At 37.5% G+C, this 19748-nt stretch overlaps 1 protein-coding gene and 1 pseudogene across 2 annotated transcripts in view; both read right to left on the bottom strand.

Annotated features, from left to right (window-relative positions):
• The window catches only part of CSRNP3 (cysteine and serine rich nuclear protein 3), a 223986-nt gene that overhangs the window by 31695 nt on the left and 172543 nt on the right, over nt 1–19748 (bottom strand). The window lies entirely within an intron of this gene.
• LOC108540253 (26S proteasome complex subunit DSS1 pseudogene) lies at nt 9673–10154 on the bottom strand (annotated as a pseudogene). Its single transcript, XR_001888614.1, has one exon. The product of XR_001888614.1 is annotated as a 26S proteasome complex subunit DSS1 pseudogene (transcript).

Here is a 19748-nt window from a genome sequence, read left to right on the forward strand (position 1 = left end):
TTTTTTTTTTTTTTTTTTTTTGAGATGTAGTCTTGCTGTGTCACCAGGCTAGAGTGTAGTGGCACGATCTCAACTCACTGCACCTCTGCCTCCTAGGTTCAAGTGATTCCCCTGGCTCAGTCTCCCACGTAGCTGGGACTACAGGCGCGCACCACCACACTTTGCTAATTTTTTGTATTTTAGTAGAGAGGGGGTTTCACCATGGTGGCCAGGATGATCTCAATCTCCTGATCTCATGATCTGCCCGCCTCAGCCTCCCAAAGTGCTGGGATTACAGGTGTGAGCCACCGTGCCCAGCTTGGACACTATTTTTTAAGTATCTTTCAGCTCCTTTTCTTTTATCCTAACCATAGTACCAGCCTGAAGCAAAAGTATCTAAATGCAACACTACTGTATACACTGCCCAGGTCTTGGGAACACCATTATATTCAGCACATCTGGCCATATTCGTGTTACTATAAAATGTTTACATACAGTAGAGATAATATTGGTCTTTATAAATTAAAGGAATAAACACACAGTTACTGATATTCACTATCTTCAGAAGCTACCTTTTTTTTTTTTTTTTTTGAGAGTGAGTCCCGCTCTGTCACCCAGGCTGGAGTGCAGTGGGGCGATCTCGGCTCACTGCAAGCTCCACCTCCTGGGTTCATGCCATTCTCCTGCCTCAGCCTCCTGAGTAGCTGGGACTACAGGCACCTGCCACCATGCCTGGCCAATTTTTTGTATTTTGAGTAGAGACAGGGTTTCACCGTGTTAGCCAGGATGGTCTTGATCTTCTGACCTCGTGATCCACCTGCCTCAGCCTCCCAAAGTGCTGGGATTACAGGCGTGAGCCACTGCGCCCTGCCAAGCTACCCACCCTTGAAAGAATGCTTTCAGGCCAGGTGTAGTAGCTCATACCTGTAATCCCAGCACTTTGAGAGGCCGAGGCGGGCGGATCACCTGAGGTCGGGAGTACAACACCAGCCAGGCCAGCATGGTGAAACCCTGTGTCTACTAAAAATATAAAAATTAGCCAGGCATGGTGGTGGGTGCCTGTCATCCCAGCTACTCAGGAGGCTGAGCAGGAGAATTGCTTGAACCTAGGAGGGGGTTGCAGTGAGCCGAGATCACACCATTGCCCTCCAGCCTGGGCGACAGAGTAAAACTCTGTCTCAAAAACAAACAAACAAACAGAAACAAACAAACAAATGAATAAACAAAACAAAGAAACAAAAAAAAAAGCTTTCAAAATGAATGGAGAAAAGAATTGGAACACTGACTAATCCACAATGCCAGGGTAAGAATATAGACACATAAAATAATCTGTATATAAATTATATAAAGAAAGAACTCGTGAAAAGAGCCGATTAAAAATAGAAACCAAGGCCGGGTGCCGTGGCTCAAGCCTGTAATCCCAGCAGTTTGGGAGGCCGAGACGGGTGGATCACGAGGTCAGGAGATCGAGACCATCCTGGCTTAACACGGTGAAACCCCGCCTCTACTAAAAAATACAAAAAAACTAGCCGGGCGAGGTGGCGGGCGCCTGTAGTCCCAGCTACTCGGGAGGCTGAGGCAGGAGAATGGCGTGAACCTGGGAGGCGGAGCTTACAGTGAGCTGAGATCCGGCCACTGCACTCCAGCCTGGGCGACAGAGCGAGACTCCGTCTCAAAAAAAAAAAATAGAAACCAAAGACTAAGTATTATTCAGTATGTTTGCAGTATCATCCAGGGAAGCAAGTACTCTGGTGAAATAAATATTCTGAATATTTTGATCCCCTACAGGGGATGAGTATATCAAGTATCACAGCTCATTCACACTAGGTTCTAGGAAAATTCAACCGATTTTGCTCTTTCCACACTCACAAACCAATCTGTTTATATGGTATGGAATAAATCTTCAATTTTACCAGATTATCTGCCTGACTTGTCAACTTTATTTCTTATTGAAAATAATCAAATTTGCTTTCTGATTTGTGCTTTAGCTATTTGTGAACATTATTAGTGTATCATTCCACTTGAGTTTGGCCATTTCTGCATGCACACAATCACATAGCTGGGCCTGTAAAATTGAAGATCAGGTTCTGGACCACCAATTCCACCACAGGGCAACCACTCTGGAGCGAATGCTTGAGCAATGAGTTGGTCAACAAGTACACTTGTTGTTTTTTGTGTCAACACCTATCAGCAAAGTCCTGCTAGAAAAGCAGAAAGCAGTAAACGGAGTTATGTATTTTGGCACAAAGTTTGGCACATGGAGGTTGAAAAGTTATGGTCTAGTTTCATGTTAAACGAGAGGAGAATTGTGGAAGATATTAATTCTACCATTTGGGTCTAAAGTCAATAATAAACTTATCTCTCTTAAGTTGATCAAAAGGAAAATGCCAAATAATTTGCAAGTCTATGGTTTTGAATATATTTATTTAGATGAAACTTAGTAGAAGTGACGTGAGATTGCTGAAATCAACTTGTTTTTCTTGGTAAGCGCTGGTCAATGAAAATTTGTGTTTTTAAATCATACAGACCAAATTGATCAGGGGCTCTGAAGACGTGTGATGTGTGTGTTGCTTCTTACCTTTTGAAGAACAAATCAAGATTAAATCTGTTATCAAACCAAGAATTTTAGCTTATAAACAGAAGATCCAGTTTCATCAGAAATTATTTCGTATAGAAATTAGCATAACAGATTGAATATTAAATCAATTTCCAATGATTGAAGTTATTAAGATTAACTTAACATTTACAAACGACTTCTGTAAATTTCCTGTGATCATATGCTCAAATCTTCTCCAACTTGACATGATTGCCAAGGTTGGCTTCTCTTGATAATTGTGTCACCTACATGATCTCAAGTCTTAACCACAAGGAGTAAAAATGGGTCTAGCAACTAAGAACTATAGCAATAATTCCTTTGAAAATGAAATCTAGTTTGGTATTAAAAGTAATCTTTCCTTGTTCTAATTGTCCCTTTTTATTCCAGTCACATTCTTGTTTCCTGAATATACTTGCCCCAGTCATCTTTTTAAATTTAATTTGCTCAAATAAGGTATTTAGTAATACATTGTTTAAGTGGATAAAACTCCAAAAGACTTATACTAAAGAAGTATCATGGGTGAATGAGAAGCAAAATGAAAATAAAGATTAATTGGGACTTTTCTTTCTAACCATGAACAAAATCCAAATTACCTTAAGTATGTAATATAAGCTGATCTGTTATTTTACATTCAGTTATAAAGAGTTTAAAACACATACTAACAATCACAAACAAAAGAAAAAAACCCACCTTAAACAACAGACATGATATAGGGAAATGTTTTTAATTATCCAATGTTTTGGAATTAAGTTGTTTTTCTTCCCAGAAGAATAATCCGAACTGAAACAGAGGCAGTAAATGTAAAAAAGTATCTTAATGTACCAAACAGACAACAAGTCAGGGGTCTTATTTTTTTCCTTTTTTACTATTGCTCATTACTATGAAAGTAGCATTCAAAATAAAATCAAAAAAATAGTAGCCTCCACTTAGGTGATGCTCATCATTTTTAGTCCAAGTCTATTTCTTGCTGATATATTCGGTTCCCTGTATTACAACTAATAGCTCTAAATGCTATTAAAATTGTAGTGCATGTCTCTCCTCAGCCCTTAAATGCCACGCTTCCCTGTTTCTAACCAACCAACCAACTCATGTATTAGTAAAGCAGCAAGTAGAATAGATCATATAAAATATGATAGACACATTTAAGAACCAGTTGTCATTCTGATATCAATCCATTGGTAGAGGAGAACTAGGTTTATAATTCATAGATAGGATTAGGTAGTTTATCCATTTAGCTGTAAATATTTCCCATTCCTATATTAAATTGAACATATTCACAATGGATTACCCTCAAGACTAATAATGTCTTTTGCGCATTGCAGCGTCTGAGTGAAATAATTCAAGACAAGACTCTTTTGTTTAAATTGCTAGTTTACAAAGAAAAAAATCCTCTCATATAAGACTAAGTGACATAATAAGCATTCTATCAAGATATGTGCAAATACTGCATACGCATTTAAACAACAAGAACAAAATAGCAAGAACAGAAATAATATAAAAAGATGACCCTTGAAGCTGATTGACTAAAGCTTTGTTTTGGATCATGAACATGCATGTCACGTCGTCATCCATTCAGTCTGTCGGTTACGTCCACATAAGCAAGCAAGAGATATGCATGAAGGGAACCAGCTCTCCTCCCAGTCTCTGCTGACAGGCACAGCCCAGGCTGTTCAGCTCTCTGCAAGCTGAATTTGACTTCATAGGGTTGGTTTGATCGAGTACTCATCTACTGAAAATTCTCAGGTTGGAAAAAAGTAAGACTTATTGCCCAAGATTTTGATGTAAATTCTGAAAGCTGCATATGAAAATTTAATACACACTTTGACCTTCCAGCCTTCATGTCATAAATAATTAATATGATTAACTCACAAAAGGTGATCACTTTGCAAAACTAGCAATTGTTCATCCACACATTTTATTTTTTAAGGATGCCCTTTCCTCTTCCCCCCTAATTCCTGTAAGTGATCTACAAAACAACAACAACAACAACAACAAAATGGCACTTTGTTTGCTAGGACAAAAGCAAGACATACTATATTTTAAAGTTATAAACTTGAAATTAAAAAAGCAAAAATTTAAGAGGGAGTATAGCTCAAAGCTAGAGCACTGGACTGCAGATCAAGAAAGCAAAAAAAATTTTTTTAATTATTTTATCTTTTATAAATAATTTTTATATCTAATTGACTTAGCACTGATCCTCCTGCTTATGCAAAACTAGTAAACCACTGAAAATATAATGTAACTGCAGAATGCCCTAGCCATCAACATAAAGTGTAATTAATATTGGGGATGATGAATCGTTAAACTAAAAGTTTAGATTAAATTATATGTAAAATTGTACCACTGAGTGATCTACTAATTTTTATTTTAATTTAGATATATGATTTTCCTTTTGTATCAGTAAGTCAAATTTATAGCACTAGGCATCATGAATTTTGGTGTTCCAATTCTACATTTGACAATCAGTCTTCGTTTTGGTTTGATTTGGTTCTTACACAACAAATCACTTTAAAAATTTATATATTAAAATCCAAGAGAAAAATACTGAAAACACAATATAATATTAATGTTTTGCTGAATATAGGCACTGAATTTTGCTCAGCTCTAACCAAAGCAGACCAAAATTAGGAATTTTCCCCATTCTATATAATACACAGATGCTCCTTTTTAACTTTCAATGGAGTTGCTTTCCAAGAAACCCATCATAAGTTGAAAATATTGTAAGTCAAAATACATTTAATACACCTAACCTACAGAACATCATAACTTAGCCTAGCCTAGCTTACACATGCTCAGAATACCTTACCTCAGCCTACGGGGGGCCAAGTCATCTCATGAAAAGCCTATTTATAACAAAGCATTGAATGTGTTATGTAATTTACTGAATACTGTACTGAAAGTGAAAAACAGAATGGTTGTATGGGTACTCAAAGTACGGTTTCTACTGAATGCCTACTGCTTTCTCACCACTGTAAAATCAAAAAACATAAGTTCAACCAGCATTAAGGAGTCAGGGACTATCTGTACTCAGCTAGCACCTGACGTTATTACTGTTGAGAGCCATTTTACAGAATTTTGATCAATGTTATCAGCTCCTTTCTCTTTCCACACTATCTATATTTTTCTAGATAACATTAATATTTTCCAGGGAATTTTTAAAGATTTCCACACAGCCAATATTAACATTTACATATGGAACATACATTACTGAGGTATCTGCCTTTTCATTTTAAAGGCTTTTTTTTTTTTTTTTTATTGTAAGCATGTCGTATTGCTAATGAATTAGAGAAAATATTTTCCTGTCCCAATGTCTGGAAAATAATAAATTGTCAGATAATGTAATCGATTTAAAATCTGGATTTTAACACTTGCTAAAATCCATTATACAAGTTACATTAATGAACATTGCATTTCTTAGTTTCTCCATTAATATTTTCAGAATTATGTTTGTCTACCTCACATGAATATTATAAGACATAATTACATTTGTAAAAAATCTTATGAACCACAGATGGAAAGCATTACATATGCAGAGTACTATCTTGGTGATGCTGTTAAACCAAATAAAAAGTGTGTTCCTTTATTATCGGGGAGAAAACAAGTACTACCTACTTCCCAGCTTGTTTCCTTAATCTCTCATATGTGCAATTAAACATTAAAACTTCATGCTTAAGAAACAAATTTCACTGCCACTGAAGTAATAGTTATTTCCAAAATATATAAACCTATACTCTAGTGTTATTAAAATCGCAACATGAATAACATCTTCAGATTATATCATTTTTTATTGGGAAAAAAAGGCAGTCGTTACTAAACATAAATAATCACAGTTCTGGCTGCAGTTCAAGGTGTAAGCACTTCCCTCTGCTGTCTCAGCAATTCTCCTGATGTCAAAGACACATTAAAATAAATGGGAACCATATGGCTCCTCAGCAGAATACTCGCGCTCTTACAACCAAGAGGGCAATGCAATTCATTACCACCACCGGAGAAATATTTTGGGGACATGGAATATCTCAGTGCAAAATAAAGCCGCATGAGGCATTCTGACACAATGACAGAAGGAAACATTTGCTATTCTTCAGCTCTACTAACCTGTTTTGCTGCGTTTTACATTTTCTCAATACCACCATGAGTCTCTCCTTTTACAAGGATTAAACAGCATTTTCCACCTGCTCAGTGACTTCCCAAGCAGTACTTCATCTGGTCCAACAATGCGACCCTGTCAAGCCTAATACATCATGATAATCCAGGTCAGAACATCACTTAAAAACAACAATAAAGAAACAAAACAAAACAAATCCTCAAAAGCAACAAGAGCAACAAAACAATTCCAAAATATCTTGGAAATTATTCTGGAGAGCAAGACGGGGCCCAAAATCACACACTTGAACTTTTAACTTTTCTAGGAAGGATGAAATCTTGATGCATGCTTATAAAAAAAAAAGAAATGCCATTAAATCTAAAAAAGCCTTTACTATACTTATCCTGAATAAAAATCTAAGTCATTAAAAAACAAAGGAGGAATTTAATCTACTCTGTTTTACTGAATCCATATGTCTGAAATTCTACATTTAAAATAAAGATCCAGGCTGGGTGCAATGGCTCACGCCTGTTATCCCAGCACTTTGGGAGGCCAATGCAGGTGAATCACTTGAGTTCACGAGTTTGAGACCAGCCTGGGCAATATGGTGAAACCCTGTCTCTACAAAAAAAAAAAAAAAAAAAAAAAAAAAAAAAAAAAATTAGCCGGGTGTGGTGACACATGCCTGCAGTCACAGCTACTCTGAAGGCTGAGGCAGAAAAATCACTTGAGGCTGGGAGACAGAGGTTGCAGTGAACAGAGATCTTGCCATTGCACTCCAGCCTAGGTGAAAGGTGTAAAACCTTGTCTCAAAAATAAATCAACAAATAAAATGGAGATACAGGGCTACAGAATTAGAATTAAAGCAGAGGTCATAAGGGCAGCTAGGAGAGGGACAATTGGGTTTACTTGGGTATCCTCTGTTTGCTGGCTGTCAGTGAGTTATTTGGGAGGGTTGCAAATATCAAAAACAAAGGGAAAATTTTACTATAACTATGATTTTTCTGTAAATAGATCACATTTTAAAATTGGGCATGCACTTCAAGTTTTTTTAATCTTCTCAGTATCTGCTACGGTCTGAATGTTTGTTTGTGTTCTTCCAAAATTTATATGTTGAAATTCTAACCTCCAAGGTGATGGTATCAGGTAGTGGAGCATTTGGGAGGTTGTTAGGTTTTTGGGGTGGCACTCTCATGAATGGGATTAGTTCCCTTTTTATTTATTTATTTATTTTTGATTTTTTTGAGACATAGTCTCACTCTGTCACCCAGACTGGAGTGCAGTGGCACAATCTCAGCTCACTGCAGCCTCCACTTCCCAGGTTCAAGCAATTCTCATGCCTCAGCCTTCCAAGAAGCTGGTATTACAGGTGCATGCCACCACACCCAGCTAATTCTTATACTTTTAGTAGAGATGGGGTTTCACCACGTTGACCAGGCTGTTCTTGAACTCCTGGTCTCAAATGATTCACCTGCCTCGGCCTCTCAAAGTGCTGTAATTACAGGCGTGAGCCACTGTGCCTGGCCTTAGTGCCCTTTTTATAAAGAGACCCCAGAGAGACTGTGACCCCTTCAACCACATGAGGACACAGCAAGGACGTGCCATCTATGAGAAAGTGGACCCTTACCAGACACCAGATCTACTGGTGCCCTTGAACTTGGATTTTCCAGCCTCTAGAACTATGAGAAATAAACTGCTGTTTATAAGTTACCCATTTTATGGTATTTTGTTACAGCAGCAAAAATGGACTAAGTCAATGTCTAACAATTTTCAAAACTATGGATAAAATAATTATGTGAGCACAATGTCTGGCATAGAATTATCACTCAATATGTACTAGAAAAATAAAATCGAGACTCAGCTTAAATGTCACCACCAGGAAGCCTTCCACAGAGTCCCTAGGATGAAGTAACTGTTCTTTCTACACATTTCCAAAGCATGCTTGCTTCGATACTGATAATAAAAATGTGAGTGTGTGTGTGTCTCTCTCCTCTACTCAGGTCTTGGGTTGCAAGGATTATGTCTTACTATGGAACCCTCAGGGTACAGCACACTGCTGGGCACTAAAATTCACTTGATACATGTTTGTTTAAACTAAATGAATGAATAATTAAACAATGGGCTAAATAAGTAAGCATTTATATTTCCTAAATATATTTTCTTTAATTCTGAATGATAAGATGACATTCAAGAGTTTTCCCCTGAAGCCTCATGCTCAACATGTCTTTCTTCTTCAATAATTTCTTCATCAATAATTTCTAGTCACTTTACCTGTTTTCCTGGAGTATTTTTCAAAGCAAAAAATATGTATTGAAGCAAAGGTACACGACTTTCATGGCTTGAGGGTACACATAACTTTTGCATTAGAAACCATTTGAAATATGCTATATTTTACACATCAGAAGATCTAACATGACAAACTAACCCTGGCTCCATAATCTCTAAAAAATCCAACAATAATGAGTTTGTAAACTCATCTCTAAAACGCAAGTAGCTGGTGGGGAAGAGTTACCTGAATATTATAAATGATTTTGAAAGAGAAATCCTGCTGATAATGTATCGCTAATTGGTATTGACCTCTAGCAAAAACACATGACTGAAGTTCCTGCCATTAGCAGTCCATTAGTGATGGTTTTACAAAATGATTCTGCCTCTTAGTACTTAAATTGTCATCTGTGCCTTAAAGGAGTGACTGTCCTGTAAAAAAATCATATTGCTTAAGATTTATTAATTTCCTGTGAAATTTTATAATACACAGGCATGTGTTCTAAGACAGATAATTTAATTTCGTAGGGGTAATGGTGATGAGACATAAGTAGAAGGCCTAGTTGATGAGATCATGAGAGAAGGAGCAGAAATAAGCAAGGACGATTTCAAATTTTATAAAAATATGCAATCATGATAGAACTGAAACATTATGGTCTAGAATATAGGCTGAATGAGGGCAGGGTTTTGGCATCTCTGGGACTGATTTTACCCTAATTTTTTAAAGTCATTTTATTTTATTTATTTATTTTTTTTATATCAGAACATTTATTCTTTGTGTTACAAAAACACAAATAAATCCAAGCAGATAATGAAATAAACACATTTTTTTAGTGTCCCATCCTGGGTTCTCTATCCTAGAACTTATTAAGCAGGTCAGGTTTAGGGTACTTCAACGCTTCTTCTGGATGCTATGAAGTCTCCATCTTATAACCATGTTTCTCTAGTTCAGCTCGTAACTGATTAGAGAAATCATCCTCTACATTGTCATCATCCCAATTATCCTCCCAGACATGTGCATCTTCATCTTCATCTAAGCCAGCCCAGTCTTCGGCCGGGAACTCTTCAAACTCGTCGTCTTCCTCTAAGAGACCTAAGTCTACGGGTTGCTTTTTCTCTAACATCTCGACCCTCCGCGCCCAACACCTCCCAGATCAGCAGGAAAGTTGGAACCCTCACTCTTCCTCAAGGAAAGGCCACCGTCACTGCCGCCTCCGAGGCTGACGTTACCAAGAGACAAGTCATTTTATTAATGTTCACAGATGGTGGCAAAAGACATGAGACTCCAGGGCCAAAAATAAAGAACCATATTACTTACAGCCCAGGAAGCAACAAGAGCATCATGTTTCGGTTGGTACTCCTTGATCCCCAAATTCTACAGGGGCAATGTGGAGGGGCCAAACAGATGCTATGCACATAGTGGGTTTGTATTGCACCAAAGGCTCAAAAGCTTGGTAACCTACTGGTTTTTAGCAAGCTGTAAGCAGGACTGTTCTTTGTCCCAGAGGAAGACATTTCCTCATCCCTCAAGCTTGCTTGCTACAAACACAACATTGAGAAATGGTCCAAGTAAGGACAAGTCAGGGCAGTGCATTCTTATTATCCTCAGAAAGATGTAGAAGAGTGCAAAACACATGGGGGAATGTTTTCCAACAGGGTTTTGATTTATTTTTTCATTCACAGATTCCAAGCATCTGGCCTACAGTAGTCATTCAATACACATGTGTTAAATGCATGAGTGTGGTTTATAGGTTAAAATTTTGTAATTTAGCTCATATTGCATCATCTAGCAGTTTTATGTTGTTAAAGAATACTCTAAAATGCCCATGGGAGAATAGAATCACTCTATAATCTTCTCTCTCTCTCTGTCTGTCTCTCTTTCTCCCGTCTCTTTTTCCTGCCTGTAGCTCCAACCATCTTTACCGAAGTTTCTAAATGATAAAATACAGCACAGAGCAAATTTGAAAAATACGGTCATAAAGAATATGCAAGCTGGGCACGGTGGCTCACGTCTGTAATCCCAGCACTTTGGGAGGCTGAGATGGGCGGATCACCTGAGGTTGGGAGTTCAAGACCAGCCTGGCCAGCATGGCAAAACCCCATCTCTACTAAAAATACAAAATTAGCTGGGCATGGCGGTACATGCCTGTAATCCCAGCTACTTGGGAGGCTGAGGCAGGAGAATCGCTTGAACCCAGGAGGTAGAGGTTGCGGTGAGCTGAGATCACGTCATTACACTCCCACCTAGGCAACAAAGAGCAAGACTAAATCTAAAAAAAAAGAAAAAAGAAAAAAAGAAAAAAATGCATAATCATTTTTAGATTTCCCAGAAATGTTATCAATGCCACTTCTGTTACTAAACACTGCAATTCTTGCAAAACAATAATCTCACAAGTAAATATGTCATAGCTATCATTTAGTATGTGAAAGCAAAATTCAAATCACCTGAAGAAACAATCTTTTCCTGTGAGGAGTCTACAAACTGAAAGGTTTCCTAAGGAACGCTTAATGAAGCGTTTTTATTCCTGTGAAATATATTTTTCCTCTAGGTCTCCTCAGAGCTCACAGATACTTCCCTTTGCAAGCATCTTGCCAGAGGAGAGAATCAGTATAAAGCTCTTTGGAATCATTTTGGCAGCCCCAAAGAGCAGTATTAGCTACAGCTCTGCTTTCACTTCTACATGCTGCATAGGGCAATGCATACATTATACCGTATGTGTGTGTGTGTGTGTATTCTCAGGTACAACTGGATGCATAGAAACATCCCAAAGAGTCTATTTTTGTCTTTTATCTGTGCTACTCTTATGACATATGGGCTATTTGTTACAAGAAATATTCTTTCCAAAGCCAAATGTAACCTCAGACTTGGACTGTAAAAAGGAAGGTATAAAGAGGTTTGTTTCCCCTGTACATTTTAGGAGTTTATATTTCCTTGGATAGGAGCAGAATAATGCTTATACTGCATTTTATAAAAGCAGGATCCAACCTCTTTTATCTTTAAAGAGCACTTCTCAAAAAATTTCCATGTTTCCTTTATCATCTGGAGCAAACTAAAATTCCAAATCTTGGTTCTCAGTATTATCTACTGACCAGTTCCTCTGATCTCTGTCTCATGTACACAGGCTTCAATAACTCTAAATTTAATTTTTAAGTGATTTACATGAGGAAAATTTTCATCTCTGATCCCTGCCAGAGACCAATTCACTTCCCAAAGGGTCTCTTGGACTTTAGAGTTGGAAAAAAGGAAAAAGTGAGAAGCAGAATTCTTTTAAGGTAGACTTGCCTGCTGTGGTTCCCAGACTCCTGACCTTTGATTAAGGATTCAGTAAGGATAACACAGGATATTTTTTGAGTATGTGAATAATCCTGGGAGAGTTAAAGGACTATTACTCTTCCCAGATGATAATGAATTTAATTACTTTCCTTCAACAGAAGAAGTTACCCTTTTGTCTTTAGTAAGTCTTTGGAATTGAGAAAGACTGGAGGAGGCGAGAGATAGCTTTGAGTAAAGAACTCTTCAGGGATGGGAGGTCTAAGCACTGACAACGCAGGGGTGCCCCAGGGCAGCTCAAGGGTATTAGAGAAAGGTAAACTAGAACTGGTGAACCATTGTTGTGGTCTGGTTTAAAATTGCACACAATCTATTACTACAGCAGTAGGTTTCCATTATTTATACATAAAACAAAGATATTGGTATGCATGTTTAAACATTTTAATAATAGAGGTGTGTGACCACAAAAGTTTGGAAACCTACTAGAACACAAGAGATGGAACTATGTAAAAGATAAATGGATTATTTTCAAATGTTGCTTCTATTAGTGGTTTATTTGCATGCTTACCATGTGTCAAGGACCTTTCTTATTGCTTTATAGGTATGAATTCATTGAATCCTCACAGCAGCACAATCATAGTTTAAATAGGTAAAACTATACCAATTTTGTAAATGAAACTGTGGTCCAGCGAGGTGAAGTAATTTACCAAAACCTTACAGCTGGTAACACAGAAGCCTGATTTGAATGCAGACAGTGTCAAGCTCAAGCTCAAGCTGTTAATCTTGACACTGTATTGCCTTCCTTTATTAGTTCTGGAATGGTCTCATACTCTTTCTTCTTCCTTGTTATATCCTATGAACTGCTGCTCCCAGGATCCAAACTCTAGAATTAGGCAATAATAATCTAGCTACATTATTTAGAAAACGGGTAGAGAAAGCTACCTGCATCTTAGAAGCTGCTAGAAGCAGCGTAAGTAGTAAACCCCTGTAAGCCTCTGCAGTACCAGACTGCTAGTGGCCCGAAGCTATCAATCCTAATGATGCAGGCTTTGGAGTGAAACATACCAGTAGGTTCATTGCCACCTGAGGTCAGCTATTGCATCAATTCCTTATCTGGAATCTCCTAGGGCAGTGATGAAGTAATGGCATAAACACGAACTGTGGACAAAAAGCACTTAGTTCATATCCTGCTCTGTCATTTACTTGCTGGGTGACCTAGGACAAATTAATCTTTCTGTCTCAGTCACCTTATGTATAAATGGTTTTAATAATAATACTCACCACATAGTGCTGTTATGAGGATTAAATAAATATTTGTAACACATTAAACAAAGTTTGGCACATAGTAAGTACTATATAAGTGTTTGTTAAATAAAAGTAAAGAAATCAATAAATCATTTATATGATTTGAATTCACATAAATCATTTATATGAAGCAGTAGAGTGCCTGACACAGAGAATCAATATGTGTTAACTGTTTACTGGAGGCAACTAGCCCCACATGATAAGGGTTTTACAATTAAAATGCTCTGTTCTGTACTTTAAATGTATAGCATTCTGGAATTTAAATGCTTTTTTTGGGATCTGATATTTGGTTTTGGCACATAAAGGTAATGGACACTGAATATCTCATATATTTCTGACAGATAATTGACAAATATATCAGGAATAATGCTATGTCCTAGGGTCATCATTATGAATGAGAGACAAAAGGTATCTGTAAGAGACAGTCTAAGATGGATATTTTAATCTTGATTTTCTGAAGGAGGAATTAGAGGCTCCAAGGGGCTCTCCTCCAAGGTCATAAGTCTGGAAAATGAGTCTCACATTCAACTCTGCCTGGCTTCACAGCAATGCCCTTTCCATTTCCCTGTCTGCTGCATCTCCTCAGGTGTCAAAATGCTGACTTTGTCATTCTCAGATTTGTCCTTTCTTTGCTGTTGGGTATGGCAACTCCTGTGTATATTTCAAAATCATGGAATTTAAAGGACACCTTTTGACTTGTTCCCTTTAAAATGAACAGATTTATACTTATCCATCCACTCATTAACTTCTTCACTCAGCCATATATGTAACCATGCACCTTGTGGCCAGATCACTAAGATATGAAGAAACAGTTGATTCTCATTATTTATAGACTCTGAATTTATTTGTAACTCCAAATCAATACACATTCCTGGAGCTTGCAGAACAGTGAAAAATTGAGTTGTCCCATGTGTAGGTTCCCAGTTGAAGCTGAACAAGGTGACTTTTGCCTTCCTATTTCAGCTCTCCTACTGTAAACAAGTGTCCTTCATACGGTGTTTAGTGCCACATTATTTGCACGTTTTGTGTTTTTTGTAGGTAATTTTGCTGTTTTAAAATGGCCCCAAGTACAAGTGCTGTCTACTATTCCTAAGTGCAAGAAAGCAGTGATGTGTCATGTAGAGAAAATACATGATAAGACATGCTTTTTTTCAGGCATAAGTTGCAGTGTTGTTGGTCATGAGTTTAATGTTAATCAATCAACAACATATATTTAATAAGGTGTCTTTAAACGGAAACAAACAAAACAAGATTATGTATTGATTGGTGGATGAAAATGTTATGACCAGAGGCTCACAGTTACTAGGAGCAACGACTCTGTATTTACTAAATCAGTCTTCCCTGAAACCTTATAGAACATAACTATCATGAGTATTGAGAATCAACTGTACTTTTTCTGTCACAAGACATTTCCCAACAATTGATAAGCAAAGTTTATGAATACAAAGCTGACAAAAAATAAGTCAAATATTAAAAAATATATTTAAGAAAGTGTTCAACTTCAGTGATCACAAAGAAATAAAAATCAAAATTACAAAATATAATTTTTTCTGTCTAGCAAAGAATGCAAAATTATACAAATTTTCAGTTGTGGCAAGAGTACACAGAGATAGGTACTTTTCTATACTACTGGTTGGCATATTAATGATTACAACATTTTCAGAGAGCAATTCCTCAATGTATAACAAGAACCTTAGAAAATCTTCATCTTTTAAAAAATAAAAAATAAATAGTTCTAAAAATAGGAATCAGTATTAAGGCTATGATCAAAAATTTAGAAAATGATTTTTTTTTTTTTTTTTTTGAGATGGAGTTTCACTCTTGTTGCCCAGGCTGGAGTGCAATGGCATGATCTCAGCTCACTGCAACCTCCGCCTCCTGGGTTCAAGCAATTCTCCTGCCTCAGCTTCCCGAGTAGCTGGGATTACAGGCATGTGCCACCGTACCCAGTTTATTTTGTATTTTTAGTAGAGATGGGGTTTCACCATGTTGGTCAGGCTGGTCTTGAAATCCTGATCTCCAGTGATCCACCTGCCTTGGCCTCCCAAAGTGCTGTGATTATAGGTGTGAGCCACCACTCCCAGCCTAGAAAATGATTTATGTCAAAATGTGTTCATCACTAAGTTAAATATAATAACGAAATGTTGACAAAACACCTAAATGCCTGACTTAACAGAAATGGTTGAGTAAAATGACTGTCTCTTGTGCTATATATATAGGGATATTTTTGTAGCCAATAAAATTAATAAGATTTTATAGATATTTTAATAATATTAGAAAATGCCTGATATAGTATTCAGTGAAAAGGGGTATTAAAAGGGTTTAACAATATGTAGCAACTATATAATAGTACATTTTAAAAAATACTGAGTTAATACAATGCAAATACTGGTTGTCTTAGAGTAATGAATCTGTATCTGTACACTTTTTTGAACTTTCCAACTTTCACACAATGAACATTCACAAAAAGTAGATTTACAAAGACTGTAAATTCTCCATTTGGTACATTAAGAAACACTTCTACTATAGTTTTCTGAATTGAAGACAATGAAATTGTTTAATGCATGCATGAAATGGCATTCCTATAAATGAGTCATCTTGTACTCTGGCACTTATGACCATATGTTTTACATTTTCAAAACTCCATTAAACATAAGCACTGGTACTTATTCACAGAGATCCATAAAGTATGTTACAGAGCAGAAACCACTCAGTAATGGTCGTGAATGTGGCGCTCCTTTCCTATCCCAGTCACGACCAGCTGTGAGTACTAATACCACCTAATTCTGAGCCAATGATAATGAGTCTGAAAATACACTAATAGCTCCATCTCCATTAGTGATGCCAGGTATACAATTAATCTGTTTCCCCATCTCAGGGCATACTCACACCCACTGGGTAGTAGGGTTTCCACCAAATCTCTATATAAAGACCCAGACAATTTAAGATGTAGCCTTATTCTTGCTTCTGGATTCACGTTCCATTTCCTTGTTAGAACTCAAGCTTTCCTAGTGACAGCCCTAGTCTTGTTAAGGTCTTTCCATCTGTTCAGAACATAGACTTGTTCCTTTAATTTCAAGCTATATTATGAGTTCCTGCTATAGCCTTGTTAAATCAACCTAGAATCATAGTTCTGTGACTCACCTGTTGCTTTGATCCAGCAATACCTTCTGCCATACTTTGTGCCATTCTATCAGAAATTTTAGCTAAAACAAAACAAAACAAAAAAAAAAAAAAAAAAAAAACAAGCCAACCAAACCTACCTTGGATCAGAACTGAGTATGCCATGACACATGTGATATTGTGAATAGGTCTGCTGGTTATATCTTCCATAGAGGTCAACCCTACTGCCCAGTGACTGCCCTCATTGCCAAGCCACCAGTCATAAACCAAATCTATGTGTTTTGCTCTAGCATTGTTAAAAAAAATTAGTAAATGAACTAATTAATGCTTAATACTCTAATTATTCAAAAAATTATAGTAGCATTAGCATGATGAAATTTTAGAATGGATGGAAACAATAATATTTTTGTTAGAATTAAGTTTTGCTAGAATTAAAATATGTATATGGCTTACATATACAAATATTACATATGTATGTTTTTATAGTTACGCACCTACTTATGTTAAGTATATAAGATTAATTTGTTCATTTAGTTCTAGTGAAGCCAAAGTTAGACATGGCGATAATGATTACTTGTCCTCTCTTGAATGTTGATGCTATGGGTTATGAGAACTTAATGGGAGAGGATGGATCAGAAAAACACAAATATATCAATATTACTGGGAAAATACCTCAAGACACATGTCTTGATGGAGTTAGTACAGTTATCCTCATATACAGGCCTCTGAAAATATACAGATCATCCTCCTATGTTATTCACTCAAAAAGAATCTTACCTATAAACTCCTAAATTATCCATTCATTCATCCAATTATGCACACATGCATTCATATTTACTTATTCACTGAATAAATATATATTAAGCCCCTAGAATCCAGGCAATTTCTAAGTAGCTTCTGTGTAAGTTACCAATCTGCTTACATATGAATGTGTCACTGGCCATAGTTAATAAGAGCAAGAAAGGTCATTTGAGCCAATGGAAGGCACTGTTTCTCTTAACATTAATAGGAATACTATTAAAACAGTAGCATGCATTTACATAAGTTTAAGAAACTGGGTTATAACAATAAACAGGTTTCTTTACCCTTAGGTGTATTTGTTACTCCCCATGGTGTGTTTGGATATGTGAGCTTTGAAGCAGAAGCTGGTGGGGAGGTGAAGGGCTCTGCATCATGGTGGGAGGTGACTCTACAATTCTCGGGAGGAACAATTGGGGAGGGAAAGAGATAATGGGTATAGAGCAAGGAAGGGTAGAACCAAAGAGATGGAGGGAAAGTTGCATGTTTGTGATGCAGTGACTACCTCTAACTCTCAAATAGATGTTTAATCCCATAGAATTGTGTGGTGCTGGCCTACAAGCCTGGTGAGATGTACTGGCCCATGACTAAAGCATCTATAAGCTTACTGCCCCTCTAACACAAAGACTAAACAAGTCTAGACTGGTTTTACCATCAGGTAAGATACCGCCTTTAGACAAGGCAATATTATATCATATGAAAACAATATAATAAATAAAATAGGGTATCAACATTTCTATTTGTCTGGTGTGCATAAACATCCTATGATACCATGTAAGAACACAAATAATCCTGTTTCTGTCTCACTTGCCCTCTCCCAATGCTAACCTCTTTATTAAAGCACCTGATTAGCCCACAGACTGCAGTCTCAAATGTACCTCTGGGAATGAGGGTAAGGGTTTCCAATGACTGTGGAAATTAAAGTTTTCCTTTAAAGCTCCTTCTTTTCCCAGGAGTAAAATGGAGGCAGGCTTTTGTCATCAAAAGGAACCAAATTGTCCTATGTGGTGTTGAGGTACACTTTTTATAAATATACAGAGAAAAGAATGAGTTTTGTCTAGGTTCTGCCCACTTGTCTCCACTATGATCTCAGTCAGCTTTTCAAACAGAAAATAAGAGGCTGCCCCCACGGGCACCCCAGAGGCCCAGCCTGGCTGCCCACTTTGGCAATTCTCCCACTCATCAGATCTGCTGCTGCAGGGCTGCTCAGTGTGTACAGCAATTCACAGAGGGAGAGCAATCAGCTCCCTCAGCGGAGAACACTAAGCCAGGAGCTCCAGGCTGGCTCCTCCCCAGCTGCAGTGTAAGTCTGGGAACACTCTCCTCAGGACTGCACTGGCTGGATTCAATAGCCCGCTGGGCCTAGAATGCATCAGGGACTGTTAGCACTCTGGGGAAATACCAAAGTGAACAACACATGCTCCTTTCTGGACGAGATAACAATAAAGTAAGGCACACAGATGCACATCAAATAGCAAGGCAACCATACCAGTGTGAGAATGACTTTCCTCTGCAGGATGTATTAGAGTACTTTTTAGACACTAGAGTGTAATTGTTATCACCTCCAGGTAGGCTTCTTCACCAGGTTGTGAGCAAGGAACATGCTTCACTGGTCTTTAAATTCTCAGCACCTAGCACAGGGCCTAGGTACTTCCTAAAGTAATCCAGATCTCTATTCATATCCCTTTCTCTAAGATCCTTTCCTTAACTTCTCTGTCTGAGCTATTTACTCATCCATCTTCTTTATTTTCTTTCTCTGTTTTATTTTTGTTGAGTCTGTATCATTACTTGATGTTATGCATATGTCTGTTTCTTATCCATCTTGGCCACCAGAATGGAACCTTTGTAAGAATAGGGCCCTTGTCAGTCTTACTTACCACTGTATGCTGTGTTCCTAGAATACTTCCTGGCAGACAGAATAGGTGCTCAATATGTGCTTTGTTTTTTTGTTTGTTTGTTTTTCAATAATGTTTTTCTGTGTGTCTGGTTCTTTTTTTTTTGACAGGATCTCATTCCCATTGCCCAGGCTGGAGTGCAGTGGTGTGATCTCAGCTCACTGCAGCCTTGACTTCCCAGGTTCAGGTGATTCTCCCATCTCAGCCTCCCAAGTACCTAGGATTACAGGCACACACCACCATGCCTGGCTAATTTTTTTGTATTTTTAGTAGAGACAGGGTTTTGCCATGTTACTCAGGCTGGTCTCAAACTCCTGGGCTCAAGAGATCTGCCTGTCTCGGCCTCCCAAAGTGTTGGGATTACAGGTGTGAGCCACGGGGCCGGACCTCAAATAATATTTTATAATGATAGTCTATGAATAAATATTTGTA

This window comes from Rhinopithecus bieti, unplaced genomic scaffold (assembly GCF_001698545.2).
Source record: "Rhinopithecus bieti isolate Rb0 unplaced genomic scaffold, ASM169854v2 scaffold_18745, whole genome shotgun sequence".
Taxonomy (NCBI): Eukaryota; Metazoa; Chordata; class Mammalia; order Primates; family Cercopithecidae; genus Rhinopithecus; species Rhinopithecus bieti.